The sequence below is a fragment of the Ursus americanus genome, chromosome 29, assembly GCF_024610735.1.
Source record: "Ursus americanus isolate L20-20 chromosome 29, mUrsAme1.1.p, whole genome shotgun sequence".
Lineage (NCBI taxonomy): Eukaryota > Metazoa > Chordata > Mammalia > Carnivora > Ursidae > Ursus > Ursus americanus.
The window spans coordinates 1,031,835-1,052,142 of record NC_142155.1 but is presented as its reverse complement, the minus strand read 5'-3'; the positions used below and the strand labels follow the sequence as shown (position 1 = coordinate 1,052,142).

General features: G+C 38.4%; 1 pseudogene; it reads left to right on the top strand.

Moving 5' to 3' along the window:
* The first annotated feature begins 277 nt into the window (after positions 1 to 277).
* On the top strand, positions 278 to 386 carry LOC123797722 (U4 spliceosomal RNA; annotated as a pseudogene).
* The last annotated feature ends 19,922 nt before the right edge of the window (positions 387 to 20,308 follow it).

Below are 20,308 nucleotides of genomic sequence, written 5' to 3'. Positions count from 1 at the left end.
AGATTCTACTGTATTTTTCCATATTTTAGATTCAAAGATTCAAATCACCATATATATGTGTGTGTATATATGTATTATATATATTATATAATATATATTAGAATTAACATTATGTATTTGCCAATTACACCTTAATAAAGCTGAAAAAAGAAGATCCTATTATATTTTTTCCATACTTTAGATTCAAAGATATAAATAGATTGAAAGTTAAAAAATGAAAATAGATGTAGTATGTAAACAATGATAAAAGAGCTGGAACATCTATACTGATTTCTGAAGCTTTGCACAGTGGCAGTATCGTAGCCAATGAGGTTTATCCAAGGCACGATTAATGCTAACTGATTTCTGAAAAAATAGTCTTTAAAACAAAACAAAACAAAAATGTTACTAGGCATATAGAGGGACATTTAATAATAACAAAAGGGTCAATCCATTAGGAAGATACAAAAATGAGAATCTACATACACTAACAAGAAGAAAGCCCCAAAATACACGAGGCAAAAACTGTCAGAGTCTAAGGGAGGAACAGATAATTCCTGAATAATTATTGGAAACATCAACACCTCAGTTTCAATAATGATAGAACAACCAGGCAGAATATCAACAAGGAAATAAAGGGCTTCAACACTGTAACAAGAGACCTAACAGACATTTATAGAACACTCCATCCAATAGTAGCAGAATACATATATTTCTTAAATATGTCTGAACATTTTCTAGGATAGCCCATATGTTAAGCCCTTAAAAAGCCTCAATAAATTTGATAGTATTGAAATTATACAATGCATGTTCTCCAACTACAATGATATGAAATTAGAAATCAATAACAAAAAAGTAATCAATCAAAAAAGAAAGAAATTTACAAATATGTGTAAATTAAACAACACACTCCCTACTAACCCATGGGACAAAGAAGAAATCACAAGGGAAATCAGAAAATACTTTGAGGTGATTTAAAATAAAGACACAATAAACCAAAAGTTTATGGGATGCAGCTAAAGCAATGCTCAGAGGGAAAATTATGGGTAAATTCCTATATTAAAAAAGAATGTCTCAAATGAGTAACTTAGCTTTCCACCTTATAAAGTCAGAAAAGAAGAAGAAAAAACCTAAAGCAAGCATAATAATGGACATAATAAAGTTCATACTAGAAGCAAATGAAACACAGAATATAAAAACTAAGCAAATCAAAGGTTAGTTCTTTAACAGATAAAAAAAACGAAAACAAAAATACCCCAGAAACCTTTAGTTAGACTGACTAAAAGACAGAAGACTCAGTTACTAAAAGCAGGAATGAGAGGACATCACTACCAACTTTACGGAAAGAAAACGGATTACTATGGGAATACTATGAACAAATGTATGCCAACAAATTAGATAGCCTAGATGAAATGGACAGCTTCTCAGAAAAATGCAAATTGCTGAAACTGACTCAAGAAGAAATAGAAATCTGAGTATGCATATAACAGTGGAGAGATTGAATAAGTAATTTAAACTTCTCAACAAAGGAAAGCCCAGGGCAGATGGCTTCAATGGTGAATTCTAAAAATCATTTAAGGAAAAATTAATACAGTCCTTCCAAACTCTTCCAAAAAATAGAAGAGGAGAAAACAATTCCCCATACATTGTGAGGCTAGTGTTACCCTGATCCCCCCAAACAGGCAAAGATAACATAAGAAAGACAGCATCCCTTATGAATACAGATCCAAAAGCCTTCAACAAAATATTTGCAAACTGATTCAAGCAACATGTCCCATGAATGCAAGATTAGTTCAACATATTAAAATCAGTTAATGTAATACACCATAGTAATAGAACAAAGGACAAAAACCATAAATAGTCTCAGTAGATATAAAAACAGCATTCAACAAATCCAATACCCTTTCATGATTAAAAATCACTAAACAAACAAGGTATGAAAAGGAATGTCCTCGAACTCCTAAAAGGCATCTAAGAAATGCCCACATTTGTAACATACTTACTGATGAAAGAATGCTTTGAATGCTTTCCCATGAGGTGAGGAACAAGACAAAGATATCTTCTCTCACCACTTCTTTCAAGTTTTACACTGAGGGTTTAGCCAGGGAAATTAGGCAAGAAAAAGAAATAAAAGGCATCTAGATTGAAAAGGATGATGTAAAACTATATCTGTTCTTAGATGAAATGATGATATGATGTTGTATATAGAAAATCGTAAGAAATCTGTTGAAAAAAAAAAAACCTTAATAAGCAGGTTTAGCAAGACTGCAGGATGTAAGATCAATATAGAAAAATCAGTTGGATTTCTCTACACTACCAATGAACAATCCAAAAATGAAATTTAGAAAACAATTCCATTTACTACAGTGTCAAAAAGAATATAATATTTAGAAATAAATTAAACAAAAGAAGTGTAATATTTTTATACTGAAAACTATAAAACATTGTTGAAAGAAATTAAAGAAGATTTAAATAAATGGAAATAGATCCCATGTTCTTGGGTGAGAAGATTTAATATTGTTAAGATGAAAACACTGTCCAATTAATCTACATGTTCACACAATCCTTATCAAAATCTCAGATAACTTTCTTGCATAAGTTGACAAGCTGATTCTAAAATTCATATAGAAATGCAAGGGACCCAGAATAGTCAAAACAGTCTTGAAAAAGAAGACCAAGTTGGGGGACTCCGTTCCCAGTTTCAAAAGCCACAGGAATGAATGAATACAGGTTAGTGCTGGCATAAGAACAGACGTATAGATCAACAAAAGGGATCTGAGTGTCCAAAAGCAACCCTTACATTTACGGTCAATTGATTTTCTAAAAAGATGTCAAGACAATTCAATGGAGAATATCCTCAATGAATGGTGTTGTCCATTGGATATCCACATGCAAAAGAATGAAACTGGGCTTCTCCCTTTTCTTTAGAGAAGATAAACAAATGGCTTAAAAACATATGAATAGATGGATCCTCACTATCATTAGACATTAGGAAAATGCAATTCGAAACCACAATGAAATATCACTTTACACCACTAAAATGGCTATAACTAAAGGGACAAGTGATAACAAGTGTTGACGAGCACGTGGGAAAATTAGAACCCTCCTACGCCAATGGAAGGAGTATAAAATGGGAAAAGTATTTTGAAGAATTGTTTGGCAGTTAGGGTGGAACTTTGTTTCATTTAATTAGCAAATATTTCTTGAGGCCCTAACATGTGCTAGACATTTGTACTAAGTGCTTGAGACACAAGGTAGCTAAACTATCATCCTTGTTATTACATGGAGAAGAGACCTGTAAACAAAAGATTGCAAGCCAGTGTGCCACGGCTTATGTATGTGTCTCGATAGTGGAATAAAGAAAGAGAATAGCAAGGAGCTCAGAATGAAGGCATGTGCCAGGAATTTGAACCATGCAGAGAGGATGAAGTGTTATCCTCAAAGCTCCAAGAGCCACTGAAAGACTTTAGGCAGAGAAGCCGCAGTCGTACATTTGCCCTGTCAAAGGACCCTCATGGCAACAGTGCGCGGTATGAACTGGAGGGAGACAAAGGAGCAAGTGGCCAGAAAAACAATGACGACCCAACCTACAGCATTGTCCATGGAGTGGATAAAAATATATAGACTCAAGGGACATCTCTAAATTAAAATTTAGGGGATTTAGTAATTAGTTGAATGTGTAGGGTGAGGAAAGTGAAGAAATAAATAGTAGTGAGTCTTGGACAGCTAATTTTTTTTTTAAAAAAGTTCTGAAAAAAATGTATGCATATATGAGTATATACGTTCATTATAAATTTTACGTATATAAAGTATGCATAGTACATAATCTTGAAAATAATAAAATATGCAATGTTCTTTCCTGTAAGTTCCCATATAGCCAATTAATTCTCACAGAATGCTTTCATTAGTTTTTGCTGAACTTTTATATCTGCGGCCAAAATCTATAGCTGCAATCCAACCATGGTCTGACAGATGAAACTGCATCTCAATCTGCTAACTCTTTGCCCAACAAAATAATTTTCACTAACTCTGACAGAAACTATTTCTCACCTCCACATAATTAAAACTCATTAAATCAAAACTTTCAGCTTCAGCACTAGACACAACACACTTTTAAATTTAACTTGCATAATTAACATTTTCTCCATCAATTTCTTAAGCCTAGACAACAAAGAAAACAAACACCACGCCTTGATTTTTAGCATTTGCCAGTTTCCATGGTGAAAATGTTCCCAATATGGCAAATTTCAAACCACCTACGTCATGTTGCTAAACAGGAAGTTGGAAGAAATGAACAGTAACACCCCATTATGCAGTATTTCTTTTTTTTTTTAACTTTTTAATTTAAGTTTTTATTGAAATATTAGCTTCAACTTTTAAAACTTTTTTAAATTTAAATTCAATTTAATTAACATATACTGTATTATTAGTTTCAGAGTTTAGTGATTCATCAGTTGCATACAACACCCAGCGCTCATTACTTCAAGAGCCCTCCTTAATGTCCATCATCCAATTACCCCATCCCTCCACCCACCTCCCCTCCAGCAACCCTGTTTGTTTCCTAGAGTTGCATCTCTTATGATTTGCTTCCCTCTCTGTTTTTGTCTGATTTTATTTTCCTTCCCTTCCCCTATGTTCATCTATTTTGTTTCTTAAATTCCACATTTGAGTGAACTCATATGGTGTTTGTCTTTCTCTGACTTATTTCGCTTAGCATAATACCCTCTAGCTCCATTCACATCATTGCAAATAGCAAGATTTCATACTTTTTGATGGCTAAGTGGTATTCCATTGTGTATATATTTCCCATATATCTATCTATATCTATATCATCTATATCTATATCTATATCTATATCTATATCTATATCTATATCTATATCTTCTTTATCCATTCATCTGTCAATGGACATCTGGGCTCTTTCCATATATTGACTCTTGTGGACATTGCTGCTACAAACATTGGCAAATACAATATAAACTCAAGAGCATAAGAAATAGTAAAACCATTAGGAAATGGTGATTTTCAAGTATTTATTACCTTTTGTTTTAGCATAATTTATTAAATTATAATTTTATATAGTTAAAATTTTAATGATGGCTGTGTTTTAACAACTGATTTTCAAAATTCTGAATATGTAGAAATTGGCTCATGTGAGCTGGTATAAGCTGGTTTTAGCATGCCATTGCTGCCAGGTGTTCTTACTTGAGTGACAGCTAAAAATTGAGGAAGAAAGGGCATACACTTTGGATTTGATATAAATATAGCACCACAAAAACACAAAATTCATCTTTTTTAATATCCATAGCAAAGTGAGTTTCAGCTCAATACTACCAACAACAAAAACTACTGGCTTAAATAAAACAAAAGTTTATTTCTCTTTAAGGTGAAAGAATCCAGAGGGAGGTTGCCTAGGCTGGGCCAGTGCCGACATTGTTGTCAAAGCCCAGTTCCTTCTGTCTTCATGCTTTACCACCTCATTGTCCAGGATAGCTGCCTGAGCTCTAGCCACCATATTTACTTTCCAGCCAACATAAAGGAGGAAAGAGGTGAAGGAAAGACAAGTCCCTCTAATTAAGACACTTCTAGGAGGAGGAAGAAATGTTTCCATTTATTTATTTTTTTGAAAGATTTATTTATTTTGGAGACAGCAAGAGAGATAGAGAGCACACATGCAGGGGGGAGGTAGGGGCAGAGAGAGATGGAGGGAGAAAGAATGCCAAGCAGACTCCCTGCTGAGTGCAGAGCCCCACTTGGGTCTGATCCCAGGTCCCCGAAATCATGAAACAAAGAGTGGGAGGCTTAACCGACTGAACCATCCAGGTGTCCCAAAATGTTTACATTTAAATATCACTGACCAAAACATAGTCACATGACACTTCTAGATTCATGGAAGACTAGGGAAGATGGTCTTTTAGCCGGATGGCAATGCTTGACTATGTATCAAGGTTTATATTTCTAAGGCTCATGTGTCCAAAGATAAACAGATGAGTGAATATTCGGAAAGAGCTTGCTCTACCTCAAAGTCTTAGGCCTAAGGCTCCATTTTTTTTTGGCTTAACTTAAGCCAGTGACAATGGAAAGAAAACACAGTATACCTTAAGATAGCTCAACCCATTCTGAGAACAACATTTTAGCCACTAAAGTGTGTTCTGCTCTAGTCCAACCTGGTCTGCCATCATCTGACCTGGCATGAGCTGTGCCCTAAATAGGCTGGAGACATTTTCTCCTCATTATCACCTTGTTAAGCAACCCCCTGCCTCTGAGGCATGTTCTGGGATCTTAACGAGGTGATAATGAGGAGAAAAATGATGTGGCAGTCTTGGTCTGGTCGAGTCTTCATTGTCCAGAGGAGACCCAAGCTTTAATTAAAAATACTTTGCTTTGATATAAAACTTCCAGAAGACATGCATTTTTTGATGTGCCTGAATAGAAGGAAACATGGAGAAATGGTGTTTCTATTACTGTTTATCTAGGAGATGTCTTTCGCTCATCACTCCAACAAAGAGAGGTGCATTCCTTAAAAGAAATGAATTATAAGAAAAGGCACAAGATTGAATAGGTAGGGGTTAGAAAAGTGGGGGGAGAAAACAGACTTGAAGAAAAAGGAGTCCAGGTGTTCTGAATCTTATAAAGAGAACATCTAGATTTTTCCTCTATTTTCATCTGACCATTCAGTGATCTGTGGGCCCACTCTGTATAGAAAAGTGTTTTATTGTATCTGTACGTTTGGTCCATTAGTGCCACTTCAACTCACTGTACATCATCCAGATACTTCATTCAAAATGTGAAGGGTTTACAGGACATATACTTTTAAATTTTACTTATTTATTTGAGAGAGAGAGCGAGAGAGAGAGCAGGCGAGCATGAGAGGCAGACTTCCCACTGAGCAGGGAGCCTGAGGCAGGGCTCGATCCCAGGACCCTGGGATCATGATCTGAGCCAAAGGCAGCCACTTAACCAACTGAGACATCCAGGGGCCCCTACGTGATATTATTTGAGGAACATACTTCACGATGATTAATTTGGAGGGCTTACTTTCCTCCTTTAAAGTGTAATTTTGGATTGTTTACTAAATATAAAGGAGAGCTTCTTTACTGCCTACAAATGATTTTTAAATCAACCCACTTCGTCAACATTAAAGAGTCACTGATCACTTTTGCTTGTTGGAGAAATATATCCAAAAATGCCTGGATTTAAAGTCTTTATTAAAAGGTCAAAATACTTTTCTAACTTTTAGATGTCCTGTGGTTATCTCAAGGAGACAGTTTAAGGAAAGAAAGAAAGAAAATGTGTAGCGCCATGGTAAATATGGTGACATGGAGTGCTCCTCTGCACGACGTAAACGTTGGCTCACAGCCCAGAAGACCATCAGCACTGTTTTCCAGTGGCTGTCTATCTTCATGACAAATTCTGACCACCCAACAGTCCATTTGGCTGTGGTGAACACAGGGGAAGAAGAGAAATGGCCAAAACCCACCATGCTGACACGCAATCATGCCACAGTCCATTTGTTCATTTGTGCTTAAGTCTGAAGCAAATGGAGTCGAAGGAACTTTCCCAAGCCTGATTCCTCAGAAATGATAGATTCACTTCTTAACCTATTTGGCCACATCACACAGCTGATTAAACTATTCCACAGACAATCCTATTCTGTTATTAGAAAGTCAGTATACCTTCACTTGATTGTCTTATCTGGTCAGTCCCCTGGTAACCCATCGGTGTCACGATCAATCACTCTTTACACACTCTCATCAAGAAAAAAAAGTGTGCAGGACAGTATTTTTTTAAAATCTAAACTAAGCTATTTATCAGTAATTAACTTTCAAGATTGTTAAAGCATGAAATGTTTTGTTAACATCTGATCTTGATTTCTTCTATTAACTTCATTTCCAGTTTTCTAAAACTTAAGAAAGAGGAGTTCTATGGCTCTGTTTTCATTGGCATGTGGAAGTTGAAGATCATTTCTGAATAAGCATATTCAACTCCGTCTTTATTCACGGACAAACACAGGAGCAAGGATCATTCTAAGTAGTGGATGATCAAAGAAATATTTATGTCTTTTTTAATAATCATCATTTTCTTGTGAAGAATTTTGTCCCCTGACCTTTTTATCCCCTGACTTTCATCAGCCAGTCTTGAAGAAAGAAGTATAAAAATCACAATCTATGCAGCAAAGAGAAAGCTTAACATTCCCCCAACATACTACACATTGATAATGAGTGAACCTCAGTGGAACACGGATTTCTCTAAATATGTTTTACATCTTAAAGCTAAATTGTTTTCCACATATTGCATGGAGCACTGGGTGTTATACGCAAATAATGAATCATGGAACATTTCACCAAAAACTGGAGATGTACTGTATGGTGACTAATATAACAAAATAAAAATTATTAAAAAAATAAAGCTAAATTGTTTTCTCTTTTTAATGACTGTAAAACACATTGGACGGACAGACACAAAATCAATATGAATAGCCTTTCATTTCTCCCGAGTCTAGAGAAACAGACTGCTCTTTCTGAAAAGCATTCCTGTTAAAGAGGAATACATTTAAGATCATTTCTCATCATACAGAAAATAACAATTTAATTAAAGTAAATATTCCGACATTTATATAGCCGTTTACCCAGAAGCCAGGATCCACACTAACAGATTAGAACAGTGCCTGAGTCTCTCTAGCAAATGAACACCTAACAGGTTATCTTGCTGTTCAAACGATTGAGAGTGAACAAACACCCCATCAACAGGTAACGGTGACACCCGCACTAACATCAGTCTCTCACCATCAGCTAAAGCAAGAAAGAAGAAGTGTAAATGGTACTAGAGGGGGCAGCAGAAGGCGGGGTTCCTAGTCCTAAGTCTGCCACCAAAGAGATGTGTGGCCCTAGGCAAATTACTTCACCTCTCCTGGCCTAAGAATCCTCATCTATAAAATGTGAAAGTGGCACTAAATGACTCTTAAAGTCACTTCTAGTAAAGTCACATGGGTTTTATGCCTCAGAGGAGAAAAGATTCCCTAAAGCAAAATTCTCCAGGTTTTACAACCTAACTGTGCCCAGAATCATCTTCTCCCTTTGCCCTAATTACATCCTTTCTTTCCTGCACACTCCCCTGCACACCGTTAGGAACTAAAAGGAGGAAGAAGGAAACCCTCCTATTGCATGCGAAAAACAGATCTGCCAGCGGGGAAGCACTGGGTCAAATGGAGCCTTCACCAATGATATCAGATTATAGTTTAATTAGATGTCAAGCTCTAAAACCACCAAGCCACAATGATAAAGAGCAGGCTATTAACTGTCCCAATTATGGAGCCCCAAGTATCTCTTAATTTATGTACTGATAATCTCCGGGTAATTCTCTGGGTGCTGCCACCGGGTAAACATTCCAGTTTCTCTCCTGTTCGCCTGGATTTGCTCTTCAACCATCAACGAGCTTTCCCATTATGCTCAGCCCAACTCACTTGGAGCACCCGCCTTACCTCACAGCCAGACCTCCGGCCTGAGCTGGGGCGCGGGGAGTGGGCAACAGCTCGTCTGCAGCAGAGCCTTTGGTGGAAGTGTGGCCAATTAGTCACACGTTTGGTGTTCTAATTAGGCGAGGCTGGGACTTCGGAAAATGTGCTGTTGATTTAGGTACTTCCTCAAACAATGCTAAATTGTGTTATGTGAAATTCAATTAGTCTTTTTCTAAACGTTTCCACATCTGTTCTTCTTTAAGCATAAAGTGATGAGGAGAGAAAGAGAAGTGAAAAGCCAGAGTCTCCACTGGTGAAATATGTTAGGCCTTAGGGACCAGCCCTTTTCCCAGCTTTTGACCCTGAACAGTGATATACAGGAAGGAACAAAGTTGGAGAGCTATCATGGTGAAGCCCTTTTAAATAAATCATTAAAGAAGAAATACTGCAACTGCGCGGGAATGTAATCTCGTATGATGGCCATAAACTCAGCTTTGTTTGAAAATGGATGGCATGGGGGAGGAACCATTAAGAAGTAAATGATTATAAATTCTGTCTTAAAGGTAGTATTTGCGGTCACTCTGATTATATTTTTAAAAAGCGTCTTTAAAAGAAATCCTTCGGTTTAATATTTCATTCTAGGTCCCGCATAATGAGTTTTTGTCTCCTCCTATCTATTGAAATTTTCCATATAAAATTGAGAACGGCCTGAAATCCCCAAACACTTGAGGATTAAAAGAAAAAGAAGAAAGGAAGAGGAGGAGAAGGAGAAGGAGGAGGAGGAAGAGGAGAGATTCCACTTGCCCTGAAATGTTCCCCAGTTTCCATTTAAGCCACTGTGGTCAGCCACAAGATGGCATGTTGCTTTGATCTTTGGAGCTCCATGTCAAGCTGTTCCAACCCTGAGTCCCTAGTTCTCCAAACTGCTAGAGATGCTGTGTTATTGCTTCAGGCCATCTCTTCATTCCAGCACCCTCCGGCAGCACACCCAACATCGGGTCCATCGTGTGGTGGATCCACTGCCTCGGCCAAGAGGCCAAATGGCAATATCTTTTACCAAAGTGGCACGGCTCAAAACCGCGGGCGACCAAAGGTGAAGGTGTACATGCATTTGATCCTTGTTTCTGTTATCACCTTTTCAGTGACTAACATTTCAAAACCTTATCTATGGCTGGCAGGCCATGTTTCAGTTTTGTCAAACCCCGGATATAGACTGTGTGGTTTTCCGATGATATATCTCCGTAAGATTTGTGGAATGCTAAAGATGGAGTTGTCAACACTACTTTATGGCACCTCGGTGCATGTCAGAAAATGAAAATATTTTCAGAAGTGATAGCATTATTTGACTGATGACATGCTCTTGTAAGACAAAGACTTACTTAAGTAAGAAAATTTCAAGAAAAGAAACTAAAATATGGCATTCATTACCAGTAAGCAAAGTGATTTATCTGGTGTCTAGCTCTCACAAACAAGAGAACGGAAGATTTAAAGAATTGGAATGATAACACTTTTAAGGCTGGGTTCTTATGTTTCACTAACTAGAAAGCATCCTGAAGTTGATGACTGTATTTAAAGTTAAATTTCCATTCATGAAAGGGACTACGCTTCTCTGAAAATAAACAACAGATATTTCCAGAATATAATGAGGCAAATGAATAAAGGGAAGATGTAAACAATTTAATACATTTAAATAAAATAAAAAGTAACCTCTATGGTTTTCAGAACCAGGTTATAATTCCATGTAATAGGGGTTACGGCAACAGATATAAATAAATAGTTTTTTACTCTAGAAGTTAGCTGTGAGCCTCAAAATTTTGATAATATTCTCTAAAATTTGGTTTGGGGGGAATATTAGTTGGTAATGATAGTCTGCTATCCTTCATTACTTTCCCAAATAAAGGATTATTTACTGATATTTTGACCTGCATAACCATTATTGAATGGAAATTTTGCTTTAATTTCTCAATTTACCTTTACCTGCTTTGTTCATGACTTAGTGAAGCCGGATTAACTATGAGACAATATTAGCTCCTCAGAACAATGGGTTTTGATTGTTTAAAAGCTCTTTGTTAAAAAGAAAAAAAATTAGATAACTTTAAGCTTCCTGTTGATAAAAGAGGGCATTTAAGTCACTGGCGTGAAGCCCAACAAACAAGTCCTTTGTTACTTAAAGGCTCAATTCGATCATCCATCATTGCTGAATTTATGTTCTTCTTGTAGTACTTACATTTTTTGTTTGTTTGAGTATATTTGACACACAATGCCACATTAGTGTCAGTTGTACAGCTTAGTGATCTGACAAGTTTATACGTTATGCTGTGCTCACCGCCAAGTGTAGCTGCCCTCTGTCCCATTACATCACCATTACAGTGTCATTGACCATATCGTTTACGCTCTGCTTTTTCTTCCCGTGACTCAGCCATTCATAACTGGAGGCCTGTGACCTCGTGTACTCTGGCTCGGCTGAATGACGTCTTGCTTCCTATTAGCCCGTCTTCAGATAGCAATGCCGGGGCTGTTGGTGAACAAAAAGCCATCACTCGTCCCACCTTCGGGGAGCACGTGTGCTATGACTTAACAGTTATCACAAACACAGATTCAAAATCATTCTTTCCTCTGAAGTGCCAATCTCGGGAAACCATGTCATTTTAATGGTGTGTACCAGAGATCAAGTGTCTAGAATCCTTTTCTCCTGAATCATCTCCTGGATCTATTAGTTCAAACCCAAATTAAACTCCCTAACAAGGGCATGATTCCAGGGAGAGAAGGGAAGCAGGCCTCAGGTGTTCACTTCCAGGCCAGCCCTCGCCTCCAGAGAGCTGTGCTTGCTCAGCTAAGGGGCATCCTTGCCCCCCTTATTTTCATAGAGCGGCCCTCTGAGGCAGCGTTCAATGCACCCCACATGTGCTCTCCTCTCGCAGACTCTGAGTTGGCCTTGCGCGAGGCCAGCCGTGGCTCCAAGGCGATCTTTTATTTTGATAGACAAGATGTCATGTTTTGTTCTCCTTGTCGCCGGACGCTTTAATGTTCATATTGTTAATGATATTAAGGAACAATATATGTGGCTTTATGCCATTTATAGGCAATACCTTGAAACTAATCATTCTGATTTTAACATTTGAAGTCTTTGCTACTGCTCTCCTAATTTCTCTCTCTCTCTGTCTCTCTTTTTTTTTTTTTTTTGTTATTTAAATGGTCACTTTTTTTTCTGACATGCTTGCTTGTTTTGGGGCGTGACCTCTTAGGAGAGCACTCTCCACATTTCTATTTCTTTGGATCACAATTTACTTAACATCTGTATCTCCTGATTTGTTTTAATTGATGACCCTAAGTGCTACTGAGTTTGCACCATAGCATGGTGACCACAAATACCACACGTGCAGGGGCTCAGGCCCTCTCAGGATTGGATCCCACACCCCAGACACCCCTAGTTTCTTTTGTCATCTGTCGTTAGGCTGGTGCTACCAATGATTTTCATGGGGTCTGGGATGGTGGGAAGGAGGACCGACCTGCCTAGACACACTCTGAGAGGAACCAACTAATAACATTAAAGCAAAGGACAGCACTGGAGATGGAGAGGTGCACTGGTTAAGGAAAATAATTCATCTAGAAAGACTGGAACATAAACACAAGAGTTAGATGGTCACATAAAACACAAGACAAGAGAAGCACACACATCACAGAATTAAGTGCCGGCCTGCAAAGGATGGATAAGATGGGAATGGAAGGAAGGGACCAAGGGGGATATTTGTAGGCATTTCCAGTAGAAAGACTGACAGGAGCAAAGGCAAGGTGGACATAATGGAGGCAGCTGCCCTCTTGCTCGTTTTCTCCTTCTCTGTTCCTTCGATGCCTCCTCTTTCTCTTTCCGCCTTCCAAAGGCTCAGTCTTCAGACCTCCTCTCTTCTTTACACAGCTTCACACTCTTTGTGGTGCCATTCAGTTCCACCGATTTAAATACCATTTAAAGAGTGATAATTCCCCAATTTTTATCTCTTAACCAGGGCGCTCTCCTGGCTTCGATAGCCACTTGCTTCTTCAACATCTTCACTTGTGTGTCAAGAAGCATGTCCAAGCTATATAAGATATGCTTCAAATTGACTTTTGATTTCCCAGCTCTTGCCCCCAAAATCTGCTCCCCAATTCACTTAGTGAAAATTCTGTTCTTATAGTTGCTCATAGAAAAAATCTTAGAGTCATGCCTAGCTTCTCTTTTCCTCTCTTACAACCTGCATCTAACCCATCAACAATCCTTCCCACACCTCTTTCAAAATATATCCAGAATCTGACCACTTCTCATCCCCACCCCATGCAAAATACCTCCAGGTATCTACCTCCCTTAGTGTTTTATTTATCTTCATAGACCTTATCACCACTTGTCCCATTAAAAATTTATTTGCTTGGCTAGGGTCTGTCTGTCTCCACTAGAGTTTTAACTCCTTAAGATCATGAACTTCATCTATGTTATTCAGAGAAATATCCCTTAGTGTCTGGAATATAATGCCTGGACCATAGTAGGTGCTTAATAACTGTTGAATGAATGAACAAATCAATAAATAAATCAGTGAATAGAATGATTTTTAGGTAGACAAAGAATTTGCATTGGGAAGTGCTGAGTCATCATGTTGGAAAGTCAGCATGGACTTAGATGGTGGGGAACATTTGATGTGAGAGGGAAGAGTATGGATTTTATTCTGTAAGGAAAGCGTAGCCGTTAAAACCTTTTGAGCAGAGATCTACATAATGAATACAAAATTTGGGGATAAGCAATCTGGTGTTACCCCATAGGATGGATTCTAAAGCTGATTGGAGATGTTTTTAGTAATTCTGTCTTTAGCCCCCATGACCAAGGGTATAAATGCAGCCTTTAGATGAAACTAATTATAAGTTGAAATGTACTTACCATTTCAAAGAACCATACTTTTTAAAGCAGGAATAAGAATTTCTAAGTCAGTGAAATCATGCTAAGGGCTAGACTGTGGGTCGGGCAGCATCCCCTTGGCCACAGATATCCACAGTGAGGTATAAAAAATCTCATTTAACTATCCAGAGTTATTGCCTCCCCAAAGCTCAGAACAGCCTGTATTTCTAGAAACTAGAGAATCTATTTTCTAATATCTTTCGGTAACTTTGTCTTGGGTTCAGTTGGATGGCGTTCCTCACCTGTGCTCAGTTGAGCAGTCAGAGGTTTCTGGAACAAAAAATGTGACCCTCAGGAGAAGAGGAGTGGAATGAATGAACAGTGATGGAAACTTGCCTAGGGAAGGTTTCATCAGGCTGTCAGCTCTACTGAATACAGTCAAAAGAGCTATGGCTCCCACAATCCTTGAGCAAATAATAATAATAATAATAATAATAATGATAATAATAATAACAACAGGGAAGTAGACTTTGTGGATTTCCCTGACCTTCTCCCCCGTGTTTCCATATTTTACTAACATGACAGATTTATCCTTGTAAGTTGCTCACTTCTTAAACTGTACCCCAAGAAGCTGAGATTTATCCATTTTCATCTCCAGACATTAAATGTCTGCTTTCTTAATTCAGCTTCTTGAAGATCTAGAATTTCTCCAACATGGGAGTGACTCTCTTTCCTGACATCGGCTTTGAATAGTGGATGAATCAGTTGAGACAATTTGGTGGATTTTTCCCCTATATTAGAATGAAGTTCTCATTTGAAAGAAATGTATCTTGAGTAAGTATGAATATATGGGGATTTTAATGACCATATTAATTAAATTTTTATAGGATCAGAGAACCTGAATGCCTATTTGTGTCCTTAGTAGAGAAAATTCAAAAGCTTCCAATTTATCTAAGGGCTGAAGGACCACAATGCTGCTCTGATGTGGGGTAGTGAATGATGTCTTCCCACTAAAGCTCCTTGTGGTCTCTAAGCCCATCATTAGTGACTCTGAGCTGACTCACAGAATTAGCAGGTCCACCCATCTGTGACTGCAAAACATTTGGAAAATGTCTGGGAACATGGTCATCGTTAGTCCCCTATGAAAAAGTCACTTTCAACGTGAATGATGCAAAATATTATTACGAAAGGAAAAGGTTCATATGAGCTATACGAAACATGCGTGAATTGGTATAGGCATTATCATGTTTAAAAAATCTTTGTCCTTAACAGTTTGGAATGTGGGAAAATCTAGGGTGATCTAAAAATAAAATGGTTATGAGATATATGAGCCATCGACCACAGAATCCCAAACAGATTTTTAATTCTTATGACCTAATTTCATCCTGCTGCCAGTGTCAGTGCAACATTGCTCCACTCCTGCTTAGAAAGCAGGGCTCCAGAGGAAGGTGTATTTTATCTTGATTTCAGAGGGCACTGCTCATGGAAAGAACCCAGGTTTGGCAGTAGAAGGTCAGAGATGAAATTGTATGAATTTTTCAACACAATTAAAAGTTAGGATTCTCAGTTGCCTGTCCGCAAAAGAGATATGTGATAATAATGCTTGGCCTACTTACGACAGCAGGATTGTTAGGATTTCCAAATAAAATAATGTGTGGAAAGGGCTTTATCAGTTATAAAGCACCATGCAAAAATGACCGTGCTTTCTGTAAATGATCATTATATTTAGTGTGGATTAATTTACTTTTGCAGGGATAAACCAACTTGGACATGAGAAGCCTGCACGAAAGCATCACAGTTCCAGAAGGACACAAATTCCTTGGATCCACTGACAGCTCTCCCTGGAACATTAAACCCACCCTAGAGTTCAAGGGAGGAGGTCTGTAGACTATACTTACACTGCCTCTGCCTTAATTAAGTAACTAACTAAGCAAACATTTAAGTGCCTACTCTGTGCTGATGATGAATCGGAGGCTAGGGATATAACAATGAACAAAACAGAAATAGTCTCTGACCTCTAGAACTTGCATTTGAGGGAAGGAAAGAGACGATAATCACGTGATCATCTAAAATTGCTACTGTGCTCAGTGCAAAGAAGGAGAAGGACATGGTGTAATATGCACTTACAGGGAGATCTGCCCTAGTCAGGTAGGTCTGGAAGGCTTCCCTGAGGAAGGGACCATTTGGCTGAGATCTGAAGAATGAATGGGAGAGGACAGGGTGGAGAAGAAAATCAGAGAGTGTCTTCTTTTTGAAAAGGTTGTATGTAGGGACGGAGCTCAACCCATTCAAATATTATGAGATTGAACAGTAAGAAATTGCTGATGTTCAGTTGTTTTTAACTTACAGAAGTGGTATTTCATGTAGTTAAATTTAATGAAGTATGGTAAAGTGGCCAGAGGACAGAAAGCAAGAGTAGGCTTGGCCTAGGATGATGCTGGGGAGATAGGAAGTAGCCACTGACAGAAGGCTTTATGGCTCTTTGTCTCGGTCCCAACAGCAACAGGAAGCCTCTAAGGATCCACAGTTGGTGAAGATGACTCTGGCTGCACTGTGAACAGCAGGGGTTACTTGTATCAAACAGAAAAGAACTGCTGGTGGCTTAGAGCCTTCCTTTTCAAGAGATGTCTGCAGACTAACAGCATGGACATCACCTAGGTGCCTGTCAGAAATGCAGCCCGGCTGGATCAGAATCTGCATTATAATGAGATCCCCAGGTGGTTCACTCATATGTGTGGCAAAGTTCTGATTTAGACTATACTGGAGATGGGTGGATGGATAGAAGGGAATGGGTTCAAGAAATATTTAGAGGATAAAGGCATACATACTGGTGATAGATTGGCTATGAAGAAGCAGTAAGAGAAAAGGAAGGCATGAGATGACTCCTAAATTTCTGACTCACACAACGGGATGAAAAGGAGAACTTGCTCTAAGATCTGTATACTGTAAAGGACCAGCTTTAGAGGGAACGGGCATGAGTTGAACACTGGGCTCGCTGAGTTTGAAATAATTTTAAAGCATTCAAGTACAGAGTTAATGCAGAAGCTGGATAAATGAGTCATAAGTTCTAAGAAGAAATATGAGTGAGAATTATAAATTTGAGTCACGCATAGCGGTAAAAGTCAGGCATGAAAGAAGTAGAAGAATGTTTAAGTTAGAGGCAATAGTGAGAAGTTCCCTGAGACAAGAGAGAACATCCTTGAATCAAGGAATTGAGAGATCTCCGACGGGCTTGGAGTAGAATGCAGGGATGACATGATGAGCAAATGAAGCAGAAAGCTGGAAAGGGGCCAGATCATGCTGGGCCCCAGAGGTCTTCTTAAAGATTTTGGGTATTAGCCAAAGATTGATGAGAACATTAATATGGAAGGATCATACAATCAGATTTATTTTCAAAGGATTATCAAGGCTGTTTGTTGACTAGAGAAATGACTAGAAGGGCCATTTGTTGTCTTCTGGAGGAAGAACCTATGCACTCAGGCACATGATGCTCTAGAACTTTCTTCTCTTGGCTTCTGAGCCATGATCTCTCCACTTACACAGTTCCACTGCCACTGCCTACGCCATTTATCTGCACTGAAAGGAGAGGGGAAATTTTTCCCACCAATGTTGCCCTCCATTTTTAGATCACAAAATAGCATTACCACTGCCCTAGGATTCACACAGAAATTCTATGAGATGAAAGAAAATTTTTATTTCACATGGCAACATTTTCAAAATACTCTCTGGTTTATCTATGATGCTTGAGACTTAACTTTTTGGAGTAAATATTTAAGAGCATAATTTAAAAATAAAATATAAACATCTTGTTGAATTAATTTTCTTGAACTTAATTACATGTATAAAGAGGACTTCGTTTTTTTGATATGAAAATCTAATTTTCAATATTTACTCTAAAAAATTAGTTCTATTTCACCTAAATATGTGGGGATTTAAAAAATAATAATAAAAATGTGTATCAGTCATTAATTCAAACAGTATCTTCTTCCAAGTTTAACTAGACAAACTCCTCAGTCAAAAGTTAATCATATAATAATCTAACCTACCATGTATGGACCTACAACACAGACCAACTCTAACAGTCTGTAATTTCTGCTTCCCACATATCAGCATCATCCTATTCTTTCTAGCCACCAAAATTGTTTGAAATACACTCTTCCAGAAGGGCCATATGCACCCCAATGTTCATAGCAGCATTGTCCACAATAGCTAAATCATGGAAGGAGCCGAGATGCCCTTCAACAGATGACTGGATTAAGAAGATTTGGTCCATATATACAATGGAATATTACTCAGCCATCAGAAAGAACGAGTTCTCAACATTTGCTACAACATGGACGGCACCGGAGGAGATAATGCTAAGCGAAATAAGTCAAGCAGAGAAAGACAATTATCATATGGTTTCTCTCATCTATGGAACATAAGAAGTAGGAAGATCGGTAGGAGAAGAAAGGGATAAAGAAAGGGGGGGTAATCAGAAGGGGGAATGAAACATGAGAGACTATGGACTATGAGAAACAAACTGAGGGCCTCAGAGGGGAGGGAGGTGGGGGAATGGGATAGGCTGGTGATGGGTAGTAAGGAGGGCACGTATTGCATGGTGCACTGGGTGTTATACACAACTAATGAATCATTGAACCTTACATCGGAAACCGGGGATGTACTGTATGGTGACTAACATAATATAATAAAAAAATATTATTATAAAAAAATAATAAAAAAAGAAAAAAAAAGAAATACACTCTTCCAGATTATCTACTTCTATCTGTGCTTCCCAATTCCATCAAGTCTGGTTTTTCTCACCTGGAAATGAAATCTGACTGTTTGAATCCAGAGCACAGATCTTTACAGGCACGTTGAATGACTTATCCAAATTGGTATTCGGTTTTACCCAAAATACAAAGAAATGTGCAAGAAAGGGAACACCAAAAAGTCTTCTGAAATATTTGCTGAGGATTGGAGGCAATACCTAACAAGACATAACTTTTCATTCTCAACACGTCATTTATTACTTACGTAGCTAGAAGGGAAGGAAGTCCCTGCCGTGCTTGGCGCACTCTAGCTCCGGAGCAGCCAAGCCACCTGACGCGGAAACCATGTGCAAATGGTAAAGTCTGTGTGTGCAGCGCACTAGTTACGGGCTCGGGCTCTGGAGCCAGAATACCTGGGTTTGAATTCAGGCTCCAACATTTATGAACTGTGTAACTTTGGGCAAAATACTTGCCTTCCCTGCGTCTCAGTTTCCCCATACGCAAAATGAGGAAATACAGAGTTGTTATGAACAGTACACGGCTTAATATTCATCAAGTGTTTAGAAGAGTAACTGGTACAACGGAAGTGCTTGTTCGATAAAGACTTTCATTTTTATCTGTTTAAATAACCACAGGTTTTCAAAAGGCACCGTGAAGGATGCTTGGAATATAACTTCTTTTCCATCACCTGAGGCTCTTCCCTACCATCACCCTCATAAAGCTATAGCCGTAGGTTATAAAGACGTGGAAATTTTCTATAATCTCAACAAGATTAGAAAGCGCCATCCCTGGACTCCAGGAAAGGTTCCAGAGGCAATTTGGCCAATGTGAGTTCAGGTTGGCACTTAGATCCGCGAACCTCATTCTTTTCTGTGTGTTGCCATTTCTAGAGCTGCAGCAGTTTACTCTACGGCTCTCAGGTTTCCTCTAAGACGAAGGCCAAATCATTCTGATGGTACACAGCGTCACACCCATATAACTCTCTTTATTTAGATGCCTCCAGTACATAACTGTGCACACAACTCTCCCTGCCAGCAGTATTTGTACAGCGTGCAGAAATTTTGAAAACAGCTTTTCTGCCAGGGCTACCACAATGTCCCATTTATTTTCAACTCAAGCCTGGGAAAGGAACATGCTAGAGATCTGTGCCAAGAGTAGCTGGACTTGACTTGAGTCAGCCTCCCTTTTGTGATCTGTTTTCAAAGACAAAATGTCGGTGTTTCTGCTGAACCTGCTCAGGCAAATTGCCTTTTCTTGTAG